At 40.1% G+C, this 13,800-nt stretch overlaps 1 long non-coding RNA gene across 1 annotated transcript in view; it reads left to right on the forward strand.

Moving 5' to 3' along the window:
• The first annotated feature begins 4,785 nt into the window (after positions 1–4,785).
• Positions 4,786–13,800, forward strand: part of LOC150105304 (uncharacterized) — a 169,813-nt gene continuing 160,798 nt past the window's right edge. Inside the window, exon 1 of the long non-coding RNA XR_016548474.1 lies at positions 4,786–4,885. This is a non-coding gene — a long non-coding RNA (uncharacterized LOC150105304). The remainder of the gene's footprint in view (positions 4,886–13,800) is intronic.

Below are 13,800 nucleotides of genomic sequence, written 5' to 3' on the forward strand. Positions count from 1 at the left end.
TATTCGATCCGTGACTCGCTTTCTCTTTGGTGCCATAACACGTATCAAGTTGATCATAAATACATAATTCTAATATTGTGAAGTATTTCAGCTGAAGGATATATAACGGAACACCAACACACGTTTACTACGTCTGTTCTTTAAAAATATAAATGAATGGCATGAGTTACTTTAAATTCTAGCTATAAAAAATGTTCCAAAAATATCTCACAGACTCGGCATAAATTAGTCACTTTATGAATGTATTTAATTCAGCAGTATTGGCAACGTAATCTACTTTTTCATAAACTGGAAAGCATATTAGGGAATTAGAAGTAGAGTTAACTAGATCAGTGGCGCACCCAGAGGGGGACCTCCCCCCAAAGGGGTAAAAAACATTAGAAATATTCAAAAAATCTTTTCCTAATTAAAATTAATTTTTTTATTTATGTTGTGTCTTCTATTTCTATAGTACTTATGAATTAGCGATCATTGCAGATGCTCAGTCATAGGTCGTATGCGATGCGTAGTGTGTATTCTCAAATCGTCTACTCAACTCGCCCTCCCCAAGATTAAATCCTGAGTGCGCAACTGAACTAGATAAATATAAAAAGGATAGATATATATAACTCGTGCATCTTATTTTTGTGAGCTGAACATCGCTATGATAAAGGAGGATTGCTAATATCCGTTGTATTTATATTTATTTATAGACAACCTACCTATGGACCATTTAAAAATTTCGCAAGTAAATTATAACATTATTTTAAGCCACGGAATACCAAAACTATTGAAACCTAAAATAATTTGCCAGTTCTAGGAAACACATCGCCTTTCAGAAATACAAGTTATCAGAAAAGCCAGTCTAGGGATCGTCCCTGAATTATATAATGCTTGCCAGGAGAAGTGGGGAATGGTTTATTTTATTTTATATTTTATTTTATATATGTATTAGACGTAAGACTGCCACCTACACAGATTTTTGCGGGGGGTTAATCTGCTTCCCTCTCAGAGAATTGAGTAATTTCATTTCTTTAGCTCTTTTTATAACCCTTTCTTTATCAGTCGATAAAGAAAGGGTTATAAAATATAAAATAAAAATATTTATTTGTTTTATATATCGACTGATAAAGAAAGTGATTATAAAAAAGCTAAAGAAATAAAATTACCCAACTCTCTGAGGGGGAAGCAGATTAATCCCCTGTAAAAATCTGTGTAGGTGGCAGTCTTACGTCTTACAATATTTTCGCCTTTGTAAGCATAAAATATTGAATTGATAAGTTTGTGCCTTTTCGTGTGGGGGAACTATCCTACATTAGTACCGTAGGAGGGATGGATTAAGTTCCATTTACTGGTAACTGCCTTTCAGAAATCACCTGTTTTGCAAACCGCTTTAAAAAAATGTCCCACCCAGTGATAATATCGATTACCTAAACTTCCGGTTTCAGCTAATATAATATTATAGTGAATGGACCACTATTCGTTATCCTGCTTCGATTGAGATGAGGTCTCCCTTTTTTTTAAGAGAGACACCCCTCAAAAACTTTTTAATAAAGTAAGAATTGATAGTTGCACCCTGACGTGTGTTACTCTCGTAGTTGTAGACAACACATTACAGAACTGAGGGGGAGGAGAACAAAAATCCGACAAGGCTGGTTTATATTTCAGATACAAGATTACTGGCTCCATCTACTGGTCGACAACTAATATCTGGCTCGTAGAACCCCCCTCCTGTGAAGTATAAGGGATCCGTTGTTCGGACTCAATAAAGTCTTATCATTTTTCGTGACTTTCGGCTGTCGGCATCGCATTTCTTGTTATCTTTTAATCAACCGCTATAAAATACCACAGACACTCAGCGGGCAACCACGTACAACCATCATTATCTTTTTTTTTCTTTTTTTTTTTTTTTTTGGCTGTGTCGGCAGAGTGTTTTGCAAATAATCGGATATGATCAACTGGGGATACTTTATAAGCAATTTGCGCTTTATGTTGGGAGAGTTCTATTTCGGTAACATTCACAGCTGTCCAATTACGTTTCTTCTAAAATCAACCATTGTATTTGGACTCATTTGGGGATTACTTTTAACTGAGCGATTTATTGTGTTTATATGACATACGTGCTTCTTTTTTTTTTTTTTTTTGAGAGTACTACTGTAATCTTTGCCCTTACTATTCACGTTTATAAGTAGCTTTATGATCGTTATTGGAATTTTGAGAACAAATTGTTCACGTTATGTAGATACAATGCTTTCGATGCAAATTGCTCGCAACAAATGGGACGTACGTGATGGGGAAGCAGACTTCTTTGGGGACCATTGTGCTACTACCTTACTTTATATGGAGCAAGAAAAGCATCAGGAAAAGATCGCTGTATGTAATAAGAAAATGAACCGTTGATATAAAAAGATCTATCTTTGTATTCCGGCAATCTGAATCTACAGCAAAGTCTAAATAAAGTTTAAAAAGTATATAAACGTGTACGTTCATCTTCATCGCGTTCCTCATACTTTATTCCTATATTTGATAGCCATAATTGGCTTGATATGAGCATATAAACAAACGAAGTTCTATTTTTCTCTAAGCACTGATTATTTTAAAGAAATCGAAGCAGAGTATTGGATAAAAACATAGATTATTCGGAACATAAAAATTACTCTAACTGTAATAATATATTCGATAGGATTGTCTTTCGAGGCGAAATATATTCGACATGCCATCTACCCTTCGATACAATCATGTGTTCCATATCTTTGAGGAAAGATGAAAGAAAAATTCACCTATCTGATACAGGTTGCTTATTTTAGCGATGTATATGTATAATAACTTTTGAGCGTTGCTGTCTACAAGACGAAGCCTCTGGCCAACGTTTTGCAAGTCTCCTTCCAAGACTTTCCCCATGTAACTCAGCCAGTTCCATCGTAGGTACTTCTCATGATAAAGAGTGGAATGGGATGTCTTTGTCCATATAAGCGACTCTAAGCCGTGTATTACTTTGGCAGATATAAATTAGCTCAGGCTTTTCGAAATAGTTTTATCAGTCATTAAACTTCAACTCTATCACAGCAGGATAGACGATGAGACATGCGTCGTTTAGTTGGATGTAACTGGATCCGAAAAGATTACAACCTCCTGCTCAAGAAAATTATTAAGAGGTTTCTCGTGTTTTTGACTCATGTAGTTTGTATTAAATACCCACATTTTGTTGGTATTTAAAAAACTTTCATAGCAAACAGTACATAAGCATTGATACTGTCTGAGGTCGGAAGTTTCATGGATAGAGTGCCTAAGATAAATGCTTTGCAAGAAGGCTCCATTTATAAAGGGTAATGTTGTTTTATAGGGTAAAGTTAAAAGGGAATATTGTTGAAGTTGGAATCTGAGGAGAGGAGTTGAATCAGGTGTCTTAAGACATTGAGGATGTCAACCACGTATATTTTTCACTTTATGGTTTCATAGAAAAAATAAGACTGTGAAGGAAATCCATCCATCTGAGACTGACTCGCTGAGTCTAATCTAAGGAAGAAACCTTTTAGAAAGACCTGGTTCGAATAATTTCTGCAGCTCAAGGAATTTTTAGAAGGTTTTTCAATTGAAGATGCATTAGATGGTCCAATAGGGAAGTTGAGGAAATGTTTTCACCCAGCAATTAAAGTTTTTAATTTCTGAAAATAGGCCTTAGAACATACACAGTCAACAGATATTCTGTGCTGGACTCATAAACTTAGGGACTTCGATCGTACTTACAATCAAACCAAAATTACCATGTAGTCATTCTTCAGCAGTGAATCCCGGTTTGGAGTTTGCTATCTCCAAATTTTGACGGAACTCTGTAATTTCGATGTTAACTAAAATATCTCGTAGATCTTCATCCCATAATTCACACAAAGGACCGTAGAGTAGATATTAGGAAATATTTCTTACTCCACTCAGTCCCTTGATGGACACTTTGCTTTCAACTCTCTAAGTGAAGCACCTGTCCAATTTTTTATATTGTCTGTTCAGTCTATTTTAGGTCTGCTTTCTTTTCGAGTTCCTAAAATAAGTCCTTGAAATCTCTTAGTTGCAATTCCCCTGTCCTTGCTTAGGTAAGTCAGTGTTGCTTGAGTCATTTTGCTGTGTTTAAAAATGTCCTAGAAGGAAATGGGAAAGCAAACTAACTATAGCAAGTATCAGTCTATGATATTATTCATCTAGAAAATAAGAGTTATTCTTGAAACTTTCCGCATTGCTGGTCCTCTCAACATTCGTTGAGGAAGTAAGCATTTACTTAGATAACGAATAGTAAATATTGTTAAAAGAATATTTCCTATTGGTTATAAATATTCGTAATTATAATTGGACTGACTCTCTTCTTAAATCATTGCAATGAATCTCCTGTGATTCATTATATTATTTCAGGCAATTCTGCTTTTTTACACAAATATATGAATTTCTATTTGTAGTATTTTAATTTGTAAACACCTTCAAGTTTTTCAATGCCTTCGCAAGCAGTATATATTATTTTTTAAAAAAAAATATTCTTTTATTTACATTGTTTTAATCTAGGGGGACTCAAAGCAAATTGTATGAGTACAGAAACGCCCTCTTTTGGTGTTCAGGAATTACGTTTCACGAAACGTTGATAGCAAATTTAGCTAGATTTGAGTAGCTCTATCGGTTTTTAAATTATGGCCGTAGTGTTAACGCGTAGTTTGTTTGCTTTGTGTAAATCTGACTTACGAGACAGAAAAGATCCAGCGTCATATAACCAGTTGGATACAATCTAGAAGAAGGAGTTATGATAGGTGTTATCTACTTGGCATAGAAAAGAAGGCCTGCCATTCTTACTAGAAAAGAGATAGAACACATCCGATATACGGCGTACTGTAAATATGCAGGAACACGTGGCTCTGCTGGACAACAGGTATGCTTTTGGTTTAATGTCAGACGTCATTTCTGTCCTAATTCTAGATTAGTGCGGTACAGGGGAGGTATAAATATTTATGAATGCATTGTCATTTGGGCAAAAATGAGTCAGTAGCTTGGCAGATTGCCGAGGGTGGGAAGGTAGAAAAAAATCTTCTGTTTTGTCATAGAAAAAGAAACTCAATTAGCTGCTGTTTGCTTCATACAATAATGGCGACCAATTTCTGATTTAATACTACAATTAAGAATAATAAAATAGAGACGAAATGTCAGCTAATATCATAGGCAAACGTTTTTAATGTTACAATCAGCTGAACACGTTACAAATGTGCGCTGGCTGGTTAGATAGCAGCACGCAGGTCATAGCTAGAGGTGACACTGGAACACTTGACCCGCCCTGTAAAACCCAGGTTGATAGGCGTCCCCTCTGCGGTACTTTTTTTTCATCATCAGTAGGGAAATGTGTTGTCCTTGGTCCCGTAAGTTGAATTCCGTTCACACTAATCGCTAAAATAATCTACGAGACCTCCAGGTTCAAGTTTAACTTCTAAACGCACGTGTGTTCAGGGATCTGATCTCTTTACTCAAAGTACGATAATTTTACATACCCACGTGATCAGTTCCTTTCATTCGTCCGTTCCGTGAATCTAGGCGATGAAGGTCACCGATGCGAAGAAATCAACACGGTTCGCCAAAGGTGAAGTACCTTCCAGTTGCGTCTTGGCACGTTGAATGATAATTCGCGTTCGCAGAACTAGAAGTCGTAAATTAGGCGAGCGATTGCCGTGTCCAGCTGAAAGATGTCACTCACAGATGCCATGCGGGGTGTTGACGGAGCGATAACAGGTGTGGGCATCGTGTACGAATCCAAATGGGGTCAGCATTACATCGCCACGAGAAAGAGATGGTCGGTAAAATTTGTTTACGGGTGGGCCTCTTGTCAGTCTATTTTTTCCCCACTTCTCTCTATCCAGCTGAAACTTATCGGTTGATTCCCGTTAGAGCGAAGCGGCAGTACGAAAAGGACATTTTATCAACAGGTCCGTGAATCAACCTAATGTGTCACGGAGGAGATTCTTTTAATTGACGAATACACTAAAGGTCAAATGTCACTCGCATTCTGAATCCTAAAGGCAATTTTGTATTCGTGTTTAACCCCCTGGGGAGAGGAGGAAATGTCTTGGATTTGACCATGCCAATGCTAGGGGCATTCTTTTGTGCATGTGTTTGACGTGTGCGAGCACACAACTCGACCCGAGTAGTTCCTCGTGTTGCAGCTGCAAGTCGAAGTGATCAGCAGGTCGGCACACGCACCAACTGGAGACCAAAGAAAACCCTCGAGATGCGATGAGGCACTTTCTTGAACTTAACCCTCTTGCGAAACGTATCCTCGATGCGTTCCCATTTATTCTTTTCCTGGGAGCCCCTTAACGGTAAAGGGGGAGGGATTCCCTTCCCCCCTCCATCAGGTAATGGCCACCATTGTCTGGCAGGTAGCGGTGGGGAAAGGTGGCTACTTTCGGTTTGATGAGACTCGCGCAGTCTTCTTTTGTTTCCTCGAGGTTTCAGATGCGTGCGTCTTCGCTCGTCTTGCGACTGACGCCACGTGACCCACTTGCGGCTAGAAGTTGAAGAACATGTCAAAGGTCGTACGGTGATATCGAGGACAAAGGCCGTACGATGCGGTATCCCTCGGATTTCCGTGTTTTGTACTGCGAACGAATTCACAACTTACTGGCATGAGATGACATCGTTAAAGGGATGTTGTTCCAGATCGAGGCGAAGGCGTCGTGTGTTTCGTTGCAGGTCAGTCAGCCTCGTGCTTACCAGGAAATTTTTGTTTTCCTACAAGACTGCACAGAAGCGTTTGCTGTTGATGCCGAAGAAGGAAGCGAGGGATTCTGGGAGTGCATCAGCACTTAATCTACTGTCATTATGAGAACTGTAATCTTCCCACCCACTTTTTTTTTTGACATCACCACATGTGCTGAGATGCTACTCCATATATGAAGACGGAGGTGTCATATTAGGGGGGGGGTGAGATTTCCTTAAGGATGTTGGGAATATCACAGAAAAAAACGCGCTATTTCGATAAGAACCACCAACTCTCGTATTCTGGACGTGTTTTTCTGTTTCTGCACATGTTCAGACAAGAAATTAAAATAAACGCGAAGGTTTGATCTATTAAGCAGGAAGGGGTGGCGGCGATCCACCATCGAGCCGTTTCTTTTCCCTGCTTGATTTTACTCTTTATGCATTCACGTGTCGTGATTGTTACCTCGATGATGGCGAGGGGATCTGCTGTGCCATTTTTTAAAAAAGGAACGATTAATCACGTGTTGAGAGCCCTTACATGAGTTGATTCGGAGATTTCCAACGCAACAGGAATTTAGCGCAACCGAAAAGAGATTCGTTTCACTTTATGGGAGATTGCTCGGTGTGTACCATCGTGAATCGCAGTTCAAAATAACTGCCAAGATGGTAAAATCTCCATCCGAAGCCCTAATAAAGGAGAATGTATGAGCCACTGGGAAGAGTGCATGTCTTCTTAAGTTATACAAGACAATGCAAATCCGATGACGAGGGTGGCACTCTGAGAAGCTCTCTGATCCGTTTTCGAATCTTTATAAGTTTCGATCGGAAATAAGGATGATCTATAAAAATGCCCCATTCGTATTATGTAACATCGCCAAATTGAAGACTTTTAGGCTCTTGTTCCGCGGTTAATAAATATTTATTCAGGCGCGAGTTACACCCCACTTATACGGTTCTTGGTGGATCGTAAGTCCCGGGATGGATCTTGTAACTTGAAATGTGCTGCTGACTTCGGCTTACTTTCCAAGCGACGAAGAGAATTCGACTGATTGCTGTTGGGACAGCAACGCTGGAAGTCTTTGGGCGTAGACACTTTTTCAAGGGGTTGGGGGGCGGTAGGGTGGGGGGAATGAGAGAGAGAGAGTTGTCCAAAGTGTCCTTTGCTAGTGCGCCCTTCGTATTACGGTATTTCCACTTTGGCACCGAGACAGCGAAAGCATTCTTTAGGAGCACGCGCCGAACCAGCTGTCAGTCAGCCAGTCTCGTCGACAAAGAGGAGGTGGATGGAATGAGAGTCGAAAACAAAACTGGCCAACTTCGCCTCCCAGGTCGTGGGAAACTGCGCGCGTGCATACTGGGAGTGGCGCCAGCTTCGACGGGAAGAACGACCCAACCTACGGAGAGGCCCCGCTTCGATTATTGTGGCGAGGAATGGAGCGGCGCCAAGCGGAAGGACGGGCGGTAGGTGAAGGAGACCGTCGGGGCGAAGAGTGATGACTCGAGACCACATGGGCGAATCGAGTGTGACTGACCGTGTGCGCATCGTCGTACAGTGGCGGGATGTGCCGACGAGGACAAGCGCGGTTCAAATGATCGTTTGAATGCGAAAGGAGTTCCGACCGAAAGGCTCTTTTGACGTAATAGGGTTCTGATCGTTAGCGACTGCGGTCATTCCCCCCCCCCCCCTTCCTCCCGTCTCACACGCGTATCCGATGTGGGCAAACGTGCAAAGGCGATTCCGAAGAATCCGAGATGACGTAGTACGAACTTCGTTTCCCACAGTCCGCATGCGAATGCTGTGGGCACCCACCTACACACGGATTCTGTGAATGCTTGATTTTGTTTTTCTTTTGATGGATTTCCATCTTGCGAAAGCATCTCATGTATAATGCAGTGCGGTTCGTCTTGCAGCTTTTGTGGGAATCACAAGCTCTGACGATGTTTGTCGTCGCTTCGTATCCTATCACCAATATCAAGAAAATAATTAAATCTTATTTACTAAAGTATAGAAGCTTCAATTTGACATAATTAAAATATAAAAATAGGGATAGTATGGATCCATCCACATTTTATAGCCAAATATAAAAAAAGAAACTTAAAACAGATGAGAATATAACCTTATGAGACGAACCAGAGCTTCCGTAGTCAGCCGGTATACAGGAAGCCCTTTGGTCGGAGAGACCTGGGTTCGATTCCGTCAGTGACGTGAGGAACTTTTATCTGGTCTCTTTCGACTGAAGGTGAGTTAGCCGGTCTCACCTGGGGAGGGTGGGGTTTTTTCCTCCCGGAAAGTCTGGTTTTCCGTTTCCCCCAGAACAGACAAACCGGCCCCTTGAACACACACATGGATTACAGTCATGATTACGTCCCAGCCATATGCCGGTCCGATCCCGGATAAAATTGGGGGTTGGGGAAAGCAATGGTGACTTGCCCTGTAAAAATCTCAGTGTGCCCATTGTAGCAAACGTGAAAGAATAAAAAAAAAAAAGATGTTCGAAACTAACTTTATACTGTATTTGTAACAAAAAAATTAACTTTAATAGGAAGATTATTAATCAAATAAAATGAATAGGAAGATGCATTGCCTGGTCGTGGACAGATAATTAGAGAAATACTAACAACGACATTGCCCTCCGACAGTACAGATTTAGAAATCAATCTTTGCTATTTAATACAATACATAAATCAGTAGGGCCTTCTTTCTCAGCAAAAACGCCTTTTTGCAATTAAAGATGGAGTTTGCAATCAAAAAAGTTATTTGCCATTGGGAGAGGCGACTGACCTACTGAGACTACACTAAAAAGCTTCATTTTTTTGCGTAACCCTTGAAGCTGATGAGTCAGCAAAGGGCAAAACCCATATTATTACAAGCAAACAGCTGTTGCAGACGGTCTGCCCAAGTACATTAGTTGACGTTCAAACATCACCAATAACAAGTGGTGATGGCAGGCAATAAATAACGAACAGTTCATTTCGAGTCCTTGGTAGATTGCCAAACTAATAAATCTACTTAAAATAACATCGTTCTGTGGTGGTAATGGAAGGCCAACACGCTCTCCAGTTCCAAATAACTGGGTCACGTGATTAGATGGTGTTATGACCGAAGCAATCGCAGAAAAGATTTTCCATAAAAGATCGCGTTTCCTTGAAATTATTAAGTTTCTCAACTGCTTCCTTTTTAGGAGGAAGTCAACATTTGACTTTTGTACTTTCTAAACCGAGTTGCAGATAGCGCAGCTGTGTTTGAAACTGGACTCTACACCGCCAAACTATTCTATTTCATCATGGAAATTCCTTTTTAAAGACAGCAAGTCTCATGATCGTATTATAAAGATGAGTTATTGGAAAAAGAAAAAAAAAACTACAAAAGAAAACTATTGAATAGAATGATGGTGATTAAAACATTCTTTGTCATTATTATGATGTTAATAACCCTCGTGGCCGACTGGTTTTGTCATTTATGATGTTGTCTTGGAGACAGTGGATTCAAATGATGACTTTTTGGATATTTACCTTCGGCGAAAGAAGCAAACAGATAGGACAACCACACAGTCTTCAGTGTGGACAGTAGGGTTTTTCCCCCAGTTTATCCTGGTGGAGTCGGTGATGGTAAGCCTGAATCTGAAATGTTAAGCATGCTCGCTATTGAGAGAGGACCCGTTTATGGCGAAAAATTTTAATATGGGCTAATCATTGCTTATTGATTTGTATGCTTGTGTTTTTAATTTCAGTTGTTCAATATTATTTTTAATTCTGTTTGGTAAATAAAGGTCTTTTATGGTTGGCACTGGCTGCAAATGTTTACGCCTCACCGTGTTAGATGAAATAACAACACACACACACACACAAAACACCTTTTCCCACACTGGACTTCCAGTGTCATATTTAGCCATCCAAAACCCACTAGATTTCGCCTACTCATAGCCTTTCTACGAAGTGGGATGGAAGGTCGATATGCTTTTAAGGAGAAGGAAAAGACAAATTGGTTCGGCTTAAATATGATTACCAAGACAAACCGTTTGCTGATTCACGCATGCGTGTAAATATCGACCATTCTATTTTGTTGGACATTGACTTCAATAACCGAGAGCAGAACTAAGATAAGTCCTAGCTGCATGGAGTTGGGACTGACCATCTCGAAAACATTGGTTGATTAAATTTCGCTGTGTTGCTAATACTCCATGACTTGTCCCTTTTGCAAATATCTTAGCCCACAAATGACTTGCCGTCTTCGGAAGAGGAGTTACATAAGGTTGGGGTGACGAAGATATCTGTTGATTGGCTGTGTTTTCTTGGTTTGTTTTTTACTGAATGAAAATGAAAAACCACAGGATGAAGCGGACTGAACTCGTCTTCAGTTGGACAAAGGAAAAATATATATACTTACGACACTCCTTTTCTCTGTAGTCGGGATTCAAATCCAGATCTTTGAGAAAGAGCACTTTTTTGTGGTCTTTTCTTCCGCACCATGGAGGCAATCTTCATTAAGCTGGAAGCCCGTTGGGTTGTACAGTTTTTCAAATTGGAGTACTCCCATTCAGAACAATCTGTAGATTAAACCAGTAGACGAAATACCCTCAAACTTAGTGGGCACCCTAACCAGATCACGGGGAAGAGATTTTGACAGTAAAGCAGATTAGTTCAAAAATGACCGATAGGCGAAATATGCGCTCTGAGGAAAAAATGATATTAATGTGAACTGAATGGCATGGGATTGTGAAATGATTCAGGGCCAGTGACAAACTAAGTTCTTCGATGAGGTTTATTTCGCCTATTTCATAAAATAATGTCTTACAAGCTGCTAGGAGGTCCTGATGATCAATGGAGGTGACGTTCAATTTATTGTCCTTTGAACCGCTCTACAGAATTGTCTACAGCAACTGAAGTTTCGCATATGGTGTGCTATTTTGTCTTTGAAATCTGCCGGGTGAAGAACTTTTCCCCGATCCACCACGCTTCTGAGGTAATCCCCAAGCCAAAAGTCACAGGGTTAAGATCTGGTAACCATTTCATAGCAAATGAGCTAGTATTCCTCTTTGTTCTGGGAAATGCTGACGCAATAATCGAACTTCACGTCCTACTTGAGGAGGTGCTCCATCTTGCATCAACACTGTTGTATTCAGGCACTCTTTGCTGCATTTGCAGGATGACGAAACTGCTCAACGTGACCGTGCAAGTCACAGGTCCTGTTCCATTGCGCAAGTCGAATGACTAGAATCAATTTCGCTTTTTCGTTTACGCTACTTACTGCTCATGTGCCATAAAATTCACTATCTTTTCTCGCTCACAGCGCCATATTTCCCGTATCGGTAATTTTTAACTTTTTTTTTTTTTTTTGTCAAAATCTCTTCCCTGTGATCTGGTTAGGGTGCCCACCAAGTTTGAGGGTATTTCATCTGCTGACTCTCTCCATAGATTGTTCAGAATACGGGTATTTTAATTTGAAACACTCTCTATATGGTAGAATGTCCATACTTGAAAACTGTGCTCTGGGTTTTATGAATTTGCACATCCAGCCACACCATACCGCAAATATAATAAACTATCCGTTGTTGTGTGTTTATTTGGGGAGGGGCGAGAAGAAGGAATAGGAATGCCTTTATAACCTTCAGATGTTTCCATATCTACATTGGAATGTAAATAATTCTAATCCGACTCGATCCATTCGCCTAGTTTACTGAATACTGTGGCTACAATCCCTTTTTTTTTATTGAACTCCCCCCCACCTGTTTGCCTTCATCGATTATTCTTTACAGACGGTGTGCTCTTTAGTGAGGCCTTATCTACAGCAGATCTTTTACACATCCCTTTGACCTTCGAGAAAAGCGGAACTAGTACTCGAAACCAAGCTGTAAAGCCAGAAGAAGCGGAGGTTTCGTTTGTGCCAGCAAACTCCTATCGTAGACACACCTCTTGCACTTTGCATGCCCTCGAATTGAGCAACCTTCAGGTGGGGTGTTTAAGATAGATGCAAGTGATTTATAGATCAGATAGAATGCGACACACTGTTAGACACGAGGGGAGGTGGAGAAATAGCAAGCGCTACAGTACAAGCTCTTTGCCATATACGTTGGCAATATTTTAATACTGATAGGATCTTATTGGTGTGTATGTATTACGGTAGGGTATTCGCAACCCCCTTTAACAAAAACCGTACGTCGCTATGCGAACAGAAGCATAGAAGGAGAATTTGTGGGTGTGTTTATTTCTGGACCATCCTAAAGGCAAGCTATCGTCGTTTCAGACCCATTTAGCATTGCCAGTGATCTTTCCGATAATGGGGGTGGGGGGGAGGATTTCGAAATATTAAACTGTAAGCTATAGTGCGGAATCTAAAATAGTTTGCTCTTGCATTGCTTCATAACGCGGTTGTTAAAGCAGGGCTGCGGTGCACGTGAGACTTGGCGAACACTTGTTTGTCATTTACCTAATCCGCGTTCACTTATTTTTATCTGGTGCACGTGCTCATAGTCAACACTAATACTTCACCTCGTGTGACAGGTGGAAGCTTGAGCAACGGAACTTGGGCGTGTTCGCATAAAAAAAAAAAAAAAAAAAAAAAAAAAAAAGCACACTCAACGCTTGTCGAAGTAGAACAGCCAAAGGGAACCTCGGAGTTGTTTTACATGACGCAAGGAAGGAAACAGCACAAAGAACTGAATAAATAAATCGCTCCCAGCTAAATAAAGAGTTTATTCAAATGAATTCATTTTTGTTGACGTATGGAAAAGAAATTAAAAAAATCATATTGTTTGCGCTTTTTTGGCTGTAAGGTTTGATGTCATTGATGAAAAAATAAATCTCGAAAGGTAACCCGTTAACCTAATTGTCTGTAATGTGTTTAACTGAAGTCATTTTTATTTTAATCTTCATTTAACTAAGTTGATACATTAACGATTTATATCCCTTTATCTCCTATCAAGGCATCTGCTCATCCTCAAAGAATGTCTCATCCGAAATGAGCTTGTCACTCTCATATGGAGAGGATATTCACACGAACCTCTGCAGATGTGTTGCTTCACATAGTACACTGATCTCATAGCACTAAGACTATGAAGTCAGCGTATTATATTTACTTACTTTCAGTGTATGAAAAAG

This window comes from Typopeltis vanoorti, chromosome 6 (genome assembly GCF_054136105.1).
Source record: "Typopeltis vanoorti isolate ZY-2024b chromosome 6, IOZ_Tvanoo_1.0, whole genome shotgun sequence".
NCBI lineage: Eukaryota > Metazoa > Arthropoda > Arachnida > Uropygi > Thelyphonidae > Typopeltis > Typopeltis vanoorti.